The sequence below is a fragment of the Sminthopsis crassicaudata genome, chromosome 2 (assembly GCF_048593235.1).
Source record: "Sminthopsis crassicaudata isolate SCR6 chromosome 2, ASM4859323v1, whole genome shotgun sequence".
Classification (NCBI taxonomy): domain Eukaryota; kingdom Metazoa; phylum Chordata; class Mammalia; order Dasyuromorphia; family Dasyuridae; genus Sminthopsis; species Sminthopsis crassicaudata.
The window spans coordinates 586,682,407-586,697,483 of NC_133618.1; the positions used below are offsets into that span (position 1 = coordinate 586,682,407).

The 15,077-nt window shown below is 32.9% G+C and overlaps 1 long non-coding RNA gene across 2 annotated transcripts in view; it reads left to right on the forward strand.

The window, feature by feature from the left end:
* Positions 1-1,241: 1,241 nt before the first annotated feature.
* LOC141553743 (uncharacterized) overlaps positions 1,242-15,077 on the forward strand; it is a 319,858-nt gene continuing 306,022 nt past the window's right edge. For both annotated transcript variants that reach the window (XR_012485621.1, XR_012485622.1), the window contains exons 1-3: positions 1,242-1,742; positions 9,570-9,687; positions 11,184-11,332. This is a non-coding gene — a long non-coding RNA (uncharacterized LOC141553743). The remainder of the gene's footprint in view (positions 1,743-9,569; positions 9,688-11,183; positions 11,333-15,077) is intronic.

Sequence of the window (15,077 nt, forward strand, 5' to 3'; positions counted from 1 at the left end):
TTGATTTCAGTTTTTCTGAAACCATTTATAGTTGAAGACAATGAAGAATAATGAGTTTAAGTGCTTTACTTATGATGAGTTCCCTCTTCTCTCTGTGTTTCTGTCTCTCTCTTAATATAACTGTTCCCACTTGTTTGCTTTATCAGGTTCCATGAGTTTAATATTCATGTCTATGTAAATGATTAGCAATTCTACTATTCCACCTTACTCTCTCTCCTGAGCCACCATCACACCAGTAACTGCTTATTGAACATTTCAAGCTAGATGTCTCATAAACATTTTAGACTCAATATGATCATGATCTTTTTTCTTGTACCTCGTTCCCTTCTGAACTCACCCCCCCTTTTTAATCAAGAGCAATATCTTTCTAGTTATTCATGTTCATAATCTTAGCTTTATTGGCAATTCCTCACTTTACCCTGCATATCAAATTAATTGCGAAATCTTGTGACTTCTTCCTCCACAACATCTCTTCTGTTTGCTTCTTTTTACTCCCATGGTTACTCCCCTCATTCGAGTTCTCACCACCTATTGTTGGACTGTTGTAATAACCATCTACCTTCAGTCTCCCTCCTTTCTGAATCCAACTTTTGTGTAGTTGCAAGGTGTTTTTTTCTTAAATGATAGATGTGATTATGTCACTTCTTTACTCAATAAACTTTAATAGCTTCAGTGGCTCAATAAACTTGAAAATACCTCAAGAATCAATATAAACTCTTCCATTTGTTATTTTAAGCATTATACAAGTTGATCTACTTTTCCAAATTTATTAAACATTTCCCCCCTTTTTCTTCACTGTACTGTCCAGGTAAACTTGTTGTTTCTCACAGGTGACACTCCATCTGCCATCTATGTGCCTTTGTTCTAGATGTCTTCTACATATGGAATTGATTTTCTGCCTCACAATGGCCCTTCAACTCAGCCCAAATGCCATCTTGTATATGATTTCCTTCCTGACTGCTCCAGCTGCTAGTCCCCTCCCCAATGACCTTTTATTTAATTTATATTTATTCTGTGTATACTCATTTATCATAGGTTTGATTCCACAAACAGAAATGTAGGAAAAACCATGGAAAAGCTTGGGGAAACTGTCCAGTGTACTTTTTTGACATTTCCCAAATTCCCCTTGTGTTGCCCTTTTCTTTGGATGGATTTCTGAAAAGAAGAAGCCATTTCAGGAGAAGCCATAGAGAATTGAAGTATAGCATATAGGACAGTTTTTGGCTCAGGTAGATGGCAAGTACAGGTAATAGGGTGCTGAACAGTTAACAACCTTTATAGTTAGGCAGGCTTTGGGTTTTTGTTTTTCAGGAGCTGCAAAGATTAGCATTAGGGGAGGGAGGACTTCCTTTCTAGAGGACACTTTTCAGGACTAGCTCTGTGAGACTCTCAGAGTCTGAAACTATTTATTACTTTTTGAAGTTGATGAATTTCTGCCCTTGCTATAGGAGCTCCTCCTTGTAGTGAGACATATACGCACAGAATTGTTTCTGTTGATGTAAGCTTCTCAGGATCTCTTCTGTTTTTGTCTCTCCACTACTGCTTACCAGAGGGCCAGACACATAGTGAACACTTAATGAATATTTGTTGATTGGTTGAGTCTTCCTGACTCCAACTTTAGCATTGTACCTATAATATCACATACCATATCTACCTCTCAGAGAAACTAATAGAGTCTTTTTTTCTGAAAGGAATCTCATAAAGTAGAAGTACTGAGAATCCAAAAGATGAAGAGAGTACAGGTAAGCCACAGGCTTGGCTCAATTTTGGATAAAATAATGGGGGTGTAGGGATAGAAGAATCTCTGTGTCCCATAGTACTCCAGCTCCCCCCCCCCCGAGACAGACAAAGGAATTGGTTCTATTTCTCCTTTTCTCCAAATTTCCATTGGCATCACACAGTCCAAATCTTAATTCCTTATGCTTTAAATGGTGAAAGTTTCTACAATTGTAGTCTCATTTCCTCCAATCTATTGGCTTAGGTGAATCTTCCTCAAACTAAGACTTCATTAGGTCATTGTCATGATTAAAAATTTCCTTATTTCTATTCTATCAAGTCTAAATTCTTCTGTCTGATTTTTAAAGCCCTCCATAATTTTACCCACTAAAATTATTCAACCTAATTTTCTATCATTTTCCCATCATGAACCTTTTGCTCTAGTAAGGACATTCAATTCAATAAACATTATGTTTGTGTATGTGCCAGGAACTGTGCTTATATTCTGGACATCCTCTCCATTATACCATAAATGGACTACTGTTACTCCCAAATCTTTGCCTTCAATCATCTTGTTTCCCTGGTGCAAAATATTTTCTGTTCCTTCTTTGCAAACCCTATCTATCCTTCACAGCCCAGTTCATGATACCTCCTTCATGAATTTTTCTTGAAATACTTTTGCCCTGATAAATTGTCTGGTTCTCTAAATTCCTATAGAAGACTCTGTACTGTGCAATATAGTGCATGATTACAAATATGTAAAGGTATATGCACCTATGATTTTATACTATTCACTGGTTTACCTATTCATTTATCAATACTATTTACTGACTGTTTCCTTGATGGAAGACACTATGCATGGTATTGTATTGATGGAGAGACAAAAAACTGAAATGAAAAAAATATATATATATATACAAATTTCTTGTGGAGAAGACATATGGAGTATTCATAGGAATTATCTCCTTTATTCAGACTCCATTTTGTGTTTAGTTTTGTGATAAATTAACTGATAACAGAAAATATCCAGCCTCACTGACACCTACATTTCTAGATATCACATAATGTTTGGAGTTATGCTGTCACAGATACTTCAATTTGGACATGCATTGGGTTAGTTACTCATCAGCTATTTCTATGGGCAATAAGCCTTCTTTGTCACGAAAGTTCAGTCTGAAATAATAATAGAGTTAATTGATCAGCAACCGATGTAATACACTTAAAGTTCAGTCCAATTGCCTGTCTCCAAATAGGCATAATACCAAAATTTTGGGGAAGGTCAGTCTTGGATGGGGTCCTTCACTTTGCCTGTGAAGCTAGATGGACAATGCATTTCTCCTATATACATCAAGTGGTGGCTCATGATGACTGTTTAGGGCTTTTAATATAGATATCTGAAGCTTTTGGTTGTCTTTACTGGTACATGATATTGGCTTATATGCTTAATCATATGCATATGTACTCAGGCCAAAGACATTGGTGGGGGTGGATAACAAGCTTGCTGTATCCTTTGCCAACTTCCCATATTACACATCCATGAGGGGCAGTACTATTAAACACTTGGCAGATGTCTAACAAATATACATTGATTAATTGAATTATTGACCTCTTTGTCAAAGGGATATGGTACTACTTGGGTGGGCTGGACTTTACACTTTTTCTTCCCATCCATTGAAAAATAATCTCATTTCTATTTGTAAATATATTTTCATAATTCAGAAGGCACTCAAAGACAATCTAATCCAAAGTCCTCATTTTAGAGATTAGGGAATCTAAGGCCTAGGAAGAAAAAAAAACACATAATAAAAATCACATGTTGATTTGGTAGCCACAGTGGAATGGGAACCCAGTTGTCCTTGTATTCTAGTCTGGGATTCTTTCTTTTACACTTTATGGTTCTGCTCACTCCTAGAGCTACCAACTTCTGTTTTTTCCCCAAACTACCACTAAACTTGATAAAAGTTCTGCCTTATAGATCTTAAGCTCTAAAAACAAGAGATAGAGAAATTTATTGTTCTTTCCATTCTACTTTATGGGATTCTGTTCATAAGAAAGGCAGGTATAAATCCAAGAGAATAGAGGAGACATTAAATTTCTGTTGTAGAATGATTCTCAGAGGGGAGGTAAGGGAGCAAGTCTTATATCTTCAGTTTCTGTGCAAAATGGGAAGGTGGTGGTGAGGTTGGATGGAATCTTTTTAGTTTTGCTCAGAAGGATCCCAAAAGAGAGAGCTGAAACATTATTTAATTTGGAATTAAGAAGACTTGAATTCTAATTCTACATCTGACACTTGCTAGTGATATGACTTTGGTAAATCCTCTGCCTCAGTTTCTTCAGTTGTAAAATAGTAATAATAATAGCACCTACTTCACAAGGTTATTAAAGGAATTAAATGAGATATCTATAAAGTGATTTATTAAAGTGTTATATAAATGGTAGCTATAAATGGAGAAATAATTTTGTACATGTAAAAATGTAAGTGAATAGTGAAGGTCTAAGGTGGAGAGTAGGAGTTTCCAAATATTCCTAAGTGCTGTAGGGTAGTGGCAAGCTAGTTTCTTCTTTACTGAGCTTTCCTGAAATAAGGATCCATTTTTTTTGCCTTCTTCTTTGGCTGGGCTAATGAATCCTGAGCATGGGAGACAAGCTTCAGCTAAGCATTAATATGATGGATGCAGTACCCTGGGAAATGCTTTTGTGAGCCAGCCAGAGAAACAGAGACAAAGGGATTGCCTGCTCCTGCAGGCCTGAGTCTCTATTGCTTAATGGCCTCAGATGGCTCCCTTCCTAGCTCACCAAATAATATATGGTTGGGATCCATGCACACCAATGATGTAAACAAACAACTGGTTTCATTTCAGGCACAACTGAGCAATTAAATTCTGCCTAATTATAGTCTCTGGGCAGATCTGATCACAGGCTGTAGGCCATTCCTCCAAAACTTTGGGGCTGGGCTGTGACACATCATGCTCTGCTCATTTCTCTGAGATGTTGAGCATCCTTCTGTGGATCTCAGGGGAGTTGAATTTGCTTTTTGTATTAATCCTTTACTTGTATCAGTGGCAAGGAGGGACACTGGGTGCTTTCCCATTTTTTCCTAATCTGTACTTCATTTTTGCTATATCACAGTTCCTTAATTAGACCTTATCTTCCTTTGCTTCTCTTTCCTAAAACAGCAGCTTTTCATCTCTGGGCTAATCTAAGATCCTCATCACAGTTAGATACTAAGCAATGCAAAGTAATTCGATTTAGTAATATTCATTTGAATACTTTTTCTTTGTATATGAGCAGCCTGTTGTAGTGGATAGAGTGTAGAACTTGAAAAAAGGGAGACTGGAGTTACAATTTGGCCTTTGCTACTTTAGTGACAAGACAATTTTAAATGTACTTAAAGTATTTAAATCTTCAAGATGTCTCAAAAATGTGAAAACTTTTAAAAAAAATCTATTTTACCCCAAAAGAGTCCATTAAGAAAATGTCTACAGTTGTCAATCCATATGACTACTTTTTCCTCTTTATAAAATCTGTATGAGACCAATCTATGCCTGTATCAGTTAGCTTATTGAATGAATGAGAAAGGAACTGACAGGCTTTCACAGATAATTTTCTATAGCAGACCACATCTTTTCAATCCAAAATTATAGAGAATATAAGAACCTTTTGCATTTCTCATTTGTTGATTTAAAAAAAATCACTTTTTAGAAAAAGAAACATAACTTTTAAAGACACTTTTCAAATAAGATGTCTCCCTCACATGTTAAGAAAATACAAGATATAGTGACAGATTTGACAATGGATTTAACATTGTTCAATTACTTACTGAGTGTTCTTATCAACTAAGACATAAAATAAGAAGATAAACACAAACAATGAGCATCAAGGTAGGGTACCAGAGAGGTGAAGAACAACATGGTCAAGGAATGATGTTGTACCTAAATACTGACAAAAAAGTGATTCTATTTTCTCCCTCTTTCTAACTTTTTTGGACCTCTAACCAGAATAATACTGTGAATTGTAGGAACTGTACAACTGCTAGACTGGAGATAGGAGATTCCACTTGAAGAGATAAGGAGCTCATTGTTTTTCTCTATATTGTTATCATTGTATAAACTATTTTCCTGGTTCTGCTTCCTTCTCTTTGCATCAGTTTTCTAAGTTTCCTCTAAATTTGTCCATTTCATAATTTCTTATGTAATAACCATATTCCATTATAGGTTCAAATACCATGATTTCTTTATTCCCCAATAGGAAAGCATCACCTAAGTTTCCAAATTTTGACTATGTTGAAAGAGTTGCTATAAATATTTTTGATCATGAATTCTCTTTCAGTTTATTAGGATCCTTGAGGATATAGGCCTGGTAATTAATGGTATAGCTATTTCAGAGGATCTGCCCACTTTAGAAACCTTTGAGGGCATAGTTCCTAATTGTTTTCCAGTATGGATGGGTCATTTCATAGCTATCAGGCCTAAGTTCCAGGGAGGAAAAGGAATATGTTTTTGCAAGTCAAAGAGGAGAAAGCTATTCTCTAGTCTTCTTGTAGAAGTGAATTTGCAGTATATCTCCTGACAAAGTTTATGCATACAGCTAAAGGGCTGAGACTGAGCCAGGGCCAAGTACTGACAATATGGAGGCACCACAGTCACTATCATTATTTTGCCTGTCCACATTCATCTTGAAATAACCTTTCCAATTCAGCCAATCCTTGTTCACTGCTTCATCCTGCAGGTATTTAATGATATGATTATTATATCAGTGATTGAAATTATGCTACCAACATAGATATATGATGATAAACCATGTATCTTCAAGTGGATAGGATCAGATGTAGTTCCTTGTTGAAGATTTCCACATTTTTTCTCTACCTTTTCATATTATCATAACCTTTGGTATAAAGTTTGTCATAGAAGAAATGGTTGAAGAAAGGATATTTCTCTGAAATAGTGTCCACTGCAGGGTCTCTCTATATATTCATTAATTGCTCATGAAATCAGTTCTGTCTATACAACAATGTATTACTGTATGTATTTTCCCACAGCTCCTAATAAGGTTTTCATTTTTCTCTTTTATTCTTTCTGCCAGTTTGATGGGTCTGGGGTGGAACCCCATAGCTGCTTTAATTTTTAATTTCCCTAATTATTAGTGATTTAAACTATTTTTTATATAGTTGATGGTTTGTTCCTTTGAAAACTGCCTAAAATATCATCTATTTATGTATTAGGGAATGGCTCTTCATTTTATATTTTGGATATATCTTGGATAAGAGAAATTTATCAGAGAAATGATACATAGATTATCTCCCCCCAATGTTACTACATTACATTTTTTAGCATAGTAAATATTTTCATGCAAAAATTTAAAATTTTAGATAATTCATTTTCTGTTGTTTGATTTTTCCTTACCATTTATTTAATCATAAATGTTTCCCTAACAATAGATTTGAATCATAATTTCTTCCTTGACCTTCTAATTTATTTATGATGTGCATATTTGGTTATGTATCTAGAGAAGTTTATTTTTGCTTATGGTATGAAGTCTTTTTTTTCTTCTCCTCCCTTTTCTTCCCTCACCCATTGCTTCCCCATCTGCCTATCTCTCCCTCCTTATTTCTTTACAGATTTTGGAGGGTGCTATACCCTTCATAGTATATGTGTAATGTTGCCTATTTAGCCCATTCTTGAAGTGAGTAAGTGTTCAGAACTATGAACCTTCCTCTTCCCTCTAATGCCTCTGGGTCTATTCTTCTTCTGCAATTCATTTGTATAACATAATTATTATTTTAACTTTAACTCTGACCCAATTTTCCTTTTGAATTACCCTATTTTTGATTTCAGTCTTAAACAGAAACTTATATTGAAATAAGTGGAAATGAAAATCAGTTTGAATATATATTTTGGTGGAAATATTATAAGTAATCCCATAATAAATTACGGCAAATTTATTGAAGAAATTATTAAAACAGAATATAGCATGATAAAAAGTATAGTAATGAATTAAGTGCATGCATATCTATTAAAGGATACTCATAATGTAAAAGATCAAATTGAAAGAAGCACATGGCTTGTAAAAATTAGTACAAAAAACAAGGATTTTGAGAGAACAAAAAAAGAATCTGCAAATTATTTTAAAATGATTCTTGCTTTGTCAAACATTAAATTAGAGTATAAATCTATTGATACATTAAGTCCTAAAATTTGAAATTTTGGCATTTAATGACCCTTATGAAAGTTGAGGATTTAAAAATTCTTAACATTAGTAATTTTAGAGCTTTATTTCACTTGAGTGGATGCAAAGTTATAGTGTAATTTGGATTTTGGTTAATTTAAAATCATTGGAGAAATTAAATAAGCAAATAACCTACAGTTTTGGAAATATAAAAATTGGTAAAAGAAGAGGCAAATAGGAGCAAAAATAATTCACAGGCAACAGGACCAAACTGAAAGCTGTTTTTATATAATATTGCTAAATTATAAATTGAGAAACAATGTTTAAATGTAGAGAAAACATTTAAAATGCATAATAAGGTAGGTAATAAAGAAAAATAAATAACTTACTGCAGTGAGAGGAATAGTAGATACCCCTTAAGATATCAATAGCTGTGACATTACTGTGCCATAGAAAGTTCCTGGACATGAAGCAGTAGATGAATACTTTTCCAGTCCCTCAAAAGTTAACTTTGAGAAAGACATAACTGACCTCATCAGTGAGGAACTAGAAGGGACCCTAAACTTTGCATTTGTTCATAATAAGTTGTATATTTGACTGACACTTAAATTTTTATTGGTATTAAAGAAATTTGAATATACTGTGTATGTGTAAGCCCTAAGAAACCAAAAATCTGTGACAGCATTGCAATTAATTGGTTTTGTATAAATGAAAACTTGAGCTGGTGTATACAGTGAAATTTAGTGGAGTGAAGATTAAGTCTATGATTGGGAAATAGACTAGAAGAATCAAGCAAATAGAAGAAAGAGAACTGTTGGATAAACTAACAAAAAAGGTGCACTTTTGAAAGATTTTCATGAAATGAAAGAAAAAATAACAGTTTAAGTAAGTAGAAATGAAAGAAGAATGGGCAGAGAATTTGAAGATAACTGGAATATGCATTGATAAAAATAGTATGAATATAGAGATTGAAAGAACAAAGACTGAAATTAAAAAAAATTGAGTAAACTTTTGAGAAAGGCTTTTTAAGATATTAGGTAAGTTAGCTCTTTGGGTGATTCAAAGAAAGAAAGAAACAGTTATGGGGGGTTGGGGGCATTAGCATGAATTTTTTTTTAATATTGGTCAAATAAAAATAATGGATCCTTGTGAAAAATATGGTTTAGTTATTGCTACTAATAATTACAAATAAAAATTGATTGGGTTGAATATTTTATTTTGAAAGATTGTATTTGTAGTTAATTAGACAATATGATCAGTCTTTGCATGAATAAGAATAATAATAGCACTTAGCTTCCAGGGTTGGAGGAAATAAATTATCCTAAAGTGCTTAGAATAATGAAACTTGTATAAATGTTTACTATTGTCATTGAGTTTCTGAATGAATATCATATCAAAAATAGTAGCATGGATGTTTTCTAAGAAGAATGTTAAGATTTTATCTGAGTAGATATTCTTTAGACTTCTGGTTTTATTATATTGTGGAATTTGAAAGACTATTAGATATATGAGTAGAAATGTGAATTCTCTTTTAATTAGGAAAATATGCTTTTAAAAAAGTACTGTTATGTGAAATTTTAAAAGATATTGCAAAATGCTATTAGAAAGGCCATTTCCCTATTGAATTATTAAAGTGAATACATTAAGTCTTTGAAAAACCTGTAATAATGAAGCACCTTTTGCCTTAGATTCTCATGATTTATTAAGAGGTTTCAAGAACCTGCAACCAGAGTAGTGATCTGAATTTGTAACTATGCTTGAATAAAGTTACTTTAAAATGGACTAAATTGATATCATTTACTTAAGGTAAGTTTGGTATCTTATGAATTTAATTGCTAAAAGTGAGATTGTTATTAAAATATTAAATATTTGATGGGTTATATTGTTCTCTTAAGTTAGCCTTCTAAAAAGACTTGTCTTACTATATATATATATATATATATATATATATATATATATATATAACTGCTCATGGAAGTTATTAAATTAGTAATGAAAAAAAATCCCTAGAAAACCCCACCAAATCCATCCAAAGCTAAACATTTTAAAGTACTACAGAATACAAACCCCTGGAGTTCTTTAAAGTAAACTATAAGAACTGTGGCATGTGGTGAACACCATATAAATGAGTAATTGCTACATATTTCATTGACTGTAATTATTCCATACTGGATAATTCTATACTGGGTTTTAGATATCATTGTATGTGCATAATAAAATACCAAAGGAGATAAGATAGAGGATTTTTCCTGTAACATAATTTTAAAAGATGCATTCCACTAAATTATTGCATCCTTTTAGTAATAAGTTTCAAATTTTAAATACTTGGTATTGGACATGCAAAATCTTCTATTGTGGTACTTAAAAGAAAAAGTTGTTAAGGCAGGTGTACGTCCCCTTTTTATCAGAATAGTGTTATGTCATAAATGTATCTGTGTATCTGTTATAAAATGTGACAAATATATTTGAAAATTGTTAATTTTTAATGAATATTTTTGTTTTAAATGTAAGAAGATAGTAATAATAGTAAATACTTTACAATTGGGAGAAAAGCATAGTAAAATCTTTAAAAGTCTTTGTGACTGGTTCTATATTCAGGGTTGTAAAACTCTATAGTGATGCAAATTAAAGAAGTAAATGCTTTCCCAGTCAAAGAAGGGGAATTTATGAGTTAAATTTTAAATAAGTAAGTTTCATCTGAGACCATTTAGAAAATCACAAAAATACATCTGTTAATAATTAGTATGTATTAAAGTTACATTTTTGAACCAACTATTCAATGTGTATGAACTAGTGTTCATTGTCGAATGTAGTATTTGTATAGCTTGTTCAACTTATCCAACATTGAACCAGCTTGTCTCTCCAGCATTTCTTGTGGAAGTTGCTTCCTTCCGCTTACAGTGTATTAAAGCTTTTTCTAGAATTTATAATGGTTTTGATTTTGGAAAGCAGTATTCAGAAGCCCACCTAATGTGGCCAGATGTACTTCATCTTCTCTTATCTTATTTACTGAGCAGACCAAAAGAGGAGGTTTAAAACCTATCATATATTTATTTACTTCTTATGATATATGATTCAAATAGTGAATTTTGCCTTCAAGAACTATCATTAATAGAATAATATAATATAAAATAAAGCTATCTGTTAATAAACATGGTATAAATTTGAACCAAAACCATTATTGTTACATGAACACATATTGTACTCTAACATATGATTAATGAAGTTTTTTTTTAATTTTTCTTTTCAGGGCCTAATCTTGTGGGACTTTAATTTGATATACTTCTAAGTTTTCATTTCAGGTATAAATGTCTGACCTCTCATAAGACCATTAGTCTATCATTTAAGAAAAATGTCAGCAGTTTAATGGGAAAGGCATCTGTGAACTCTCGACAATGGATATCTGTCACTGGGGAATAATTAGTGTGGAAACCACCTTACAAATACTAAGGTAAGGACCCTCGACTCAATTTTCCATAGAAGACATTTTCCTATCTAGTTAATTCTGATTCTAGCTATGACATCTTATCATATAATTGACTATTGATTCATACCTGAAATCCAACAGAACTAATACTGCTCTATCCCTGCCTTTCTCCTCACATAACAAATTCTATTGATAAGGGCAAGTGTACAATACTGTCATTTTTCCTTTGTAACAAAATTAAGAGATAAACCTGATTTCTGGCTTTTGATTAAGTGATACATGCTAATATAGTACTACCATAATGAGAAATCATTTTGAATTGTCATTTGAATTATAAATGATAGAGACTATGAGGTCTTATAATTTATTGAGTATTTAATTTATAGGAGATCATATTATAACATTATTTCATTATATTACTATGATAAAGATGTATTTATGAGGGGGAACTAGGGAAAATGTGACTAAATAAGATATGTGATGAATTTCCAAAATTTGATTTAAAATTTTACATATAGACATTACACTAATAATTACGAAGGTGAAATTATTTTCTTATTTGAAACATCTATCTGATAATTTGAAGCAAGAGAAAGACTCATTTTCCAATTCAGGCTCTCATTATGTAACCATTGAAATTCTTTGAAGTTTCAGGTGAATTATATATTCTAATATGATTTTTCTTCTTATAGTTATATTTTATGTTGACTTTATATTATTTTCCTACATGCTCTTGTAAACTGAAAAGAAAATATAGAAGGAAAAAGTCCCTTCAGAGCTCTCCTAAGAATGCACATTTGTTGTTTTCTACAATTACAAATCAGTCTGGAAGAACTCCATAGTGAGGGTCTGCACTACAGAAGAGATTTTTAAACTTTTTCATTGATATCAAGGATTTACAGTGCACTAGAGGAGCCCAACAAAGGATTTTTTTCTTTTCTCTATATACTATTATTTCTGTACCAATGGGACTACCCCTTGAAATTTTTGTCAATGTGCTGACCACTGATAATAAAGTTTTAATCTGTAGGATAGCCCATTCATTTTTTGAAATTGTATCACTGCTGTCAATAGTACCACTATTGTCCATCATCTTCTCGTATGACAACTGAATAATGAAAAATTCTATATTTAGACTTCATTATCAGGTATGACATAAACTGCTCATTGGGTCTGTCACCAGGTTCACTTAAGCACTTCAAGTCATGGGTATCTATTCCTATCCACATAGTTTTGTGTTTTTTTTAAAAAAGATATTTTATCCCTAAATCTAATACTTGGAAAAATTATCCAAAATGTAGTCTAAAAGATGTCTCATAGTAGAAATGGATATACAAAAGGGTCCAAATAAGACAACCAATTGAGATCTCCTTTAAAGAATATATTTAAAGAAACTGCTGCTTCTCTTTTCTTCCCTAAGAAGACTTCTAAAGATACTAATGGAAATAGAACAAATCATTCTGACTTTGCAGTTGCACTCAGTTCTTTTAGGAGGCTGGTTGTTAAAACCATAGACCACCTGAAGGAGCTTGATTCTCTGCTCAGTGTACCATAAGGAAATTATTTTTTTTTTTTTGGATTAAAGGGAGGAACTTAAAAGGAAATCTGTTAGTACTGATTATTTTGATTTATTTTTAGTTTGATTATAAGATTATTCTCCCTTATTTAGGAAATACAAGCCCTAACAGCTAAATCAGATTAATATAGTCTTGTAAGTCTAGATTATATATAGATTTTGTCAATAGATAAGTTGTTAGTAAGATTTTTATCACTCAGTAAAGCATTTACTAGCTTTACAAATTAAACGAGAAATGCTTGGTTCTCAGTTTCTTTTTATTTTAGATAATTAATTTTAACAGCTATAAATCAGAAGAATCAATGGAATAGGGAATTCTGGGAAGATGACAAGGACAGAAAATTCCAAAATCTCCAGATTTCCCACACAAACAAAATGTACCTTAGGGTGAACACAGACAGGTAAAAAGCAAATAAGATTGGGGCAGAACAGGTGACCTCCTGGGACCACTCAAGAAGACTGAAGAAAGATCCCAGGAATAGCATATAACCAGTGTGAAGTGTAAAAAACTCTAGGATATCTCAATAGAAACAGCAAACAGGGAGCCTAAGGACTAGCTGAGTTCAGAGATAGCCATAGCTAGAATCAAGAGATAGGGTGGAGTTGTAGAGTTGGAGATCCAGTCCAGGAAGATTTAGGGAACCTATGCTGATTAGGAATGACAAGCCCAGCTGTGCTAAGATACTGCCATGGGCAAGTAGTACATGGAGCAGTGGGGCAAGGATGTTGCTGGTTACAGACATTTTCAGGAAGGAAAAGTTTTTGGTTTGGCGTTCTAGTTTAGAGGGGAGAGCTGAAGTGAAGCTAGAAGTATCATTCCCCTCACATGATTAGAGGTACTTACACTAATTGTTCTTATTTAAATAAAAATGAACAGCCAAAGAATGAGACTCATATTGGATGCTGAGTATGGTGATGCATGCCTTTAATCCCTGCTACTGTGAGACAGAGGCTAGTGGAGCAATTGAGCTCAGAATTCTGAGATACTTTGATGTCAAGTGCCAAGATAGTGATTCCTGGGAGTGGAAGGAGACCAACAGGCTGGCTGCCTAAGGAGGGACATACTATTTCAAGGAAGAAAAAACAAATTAGAGGTTCTGTGCTTATCAAAAGTGAGATCAGGATTACAAGCTGCTATTGTACTTCAGGGCAGGGAAAGATTAAAAAAAATAATCAATTGGGATATGAAGATATGGTTTGTCATCTGCGTTGGTCACTGAATATCTTCAGTGACAACATCACAGTCTGAAGTATTGATACAAAAATACAAAGATGTTGTGATGAGGAATATGATGTAAAACAGAAACTCAACACATTATCTTTGTTTTTGAATACCTCAAAAGTTTCAATGAAGCACTCAGACTGGCTGTCTATTGTTGCATGATTTGAGCATCTTTTTCAACCATATATATGGTGTGTCTTTTACATTATTACCCCAAAATATAGATTGCCACGTCCTTATACCTACCCTCCACTGTTCCATTGATTCTTTTTTCATTTCTCTTTTAAAATTTTTATTTATTGGAAACTAAGTACAAAATAAGGAAAAAAAAAAACAAAATAGAAAAAGAAAGACAGAAAAGGAAAAAGAAAAAAATTGGATCATGCTGTTTCTTTAAAGATCATGTAAGTGAGGATATATTATATTATATATATGTATATATGTACATGTACATACATACATACATACATATATACACATACATATTATATATGTATGTATATATATACATACATATATATGTATGTATATATATATATGATGTGCAAAGATAATCATATGCAACACAGACCAAGTGCATTGAAAAAGAAAAAAATCAAAAATGTTTAGAGGAGAAAGAAAGTACTTTTCATTTTTGGCTTCCTTGGAGGTCAGTTTGGGATTGGGCAAAAAGGGCTTTGTAAAGGCTTTGTTGGGTAAATGTAAAAAGATGTAGTCAATCAGTCAAGGAACATTTATTAAGTACTTACTATGTACAAAAGTACTGTTAACATTTCAAGTGGAGATAGACTGGGGTTAGGAAGGAATGAATAAAGAAAGAACATTGCTTACTTTCTACATAGCACTGTCCTTGGTGCTGGGGATGAGAATAGAACAAGATGGTCCCTGTTCTCAAGGAGCTCACATTCTAAAATAGGGAGATAGCATATGTAGAAAGTTTCAGCGTTAAGTCAGATAGAAAAGCCCTAGAG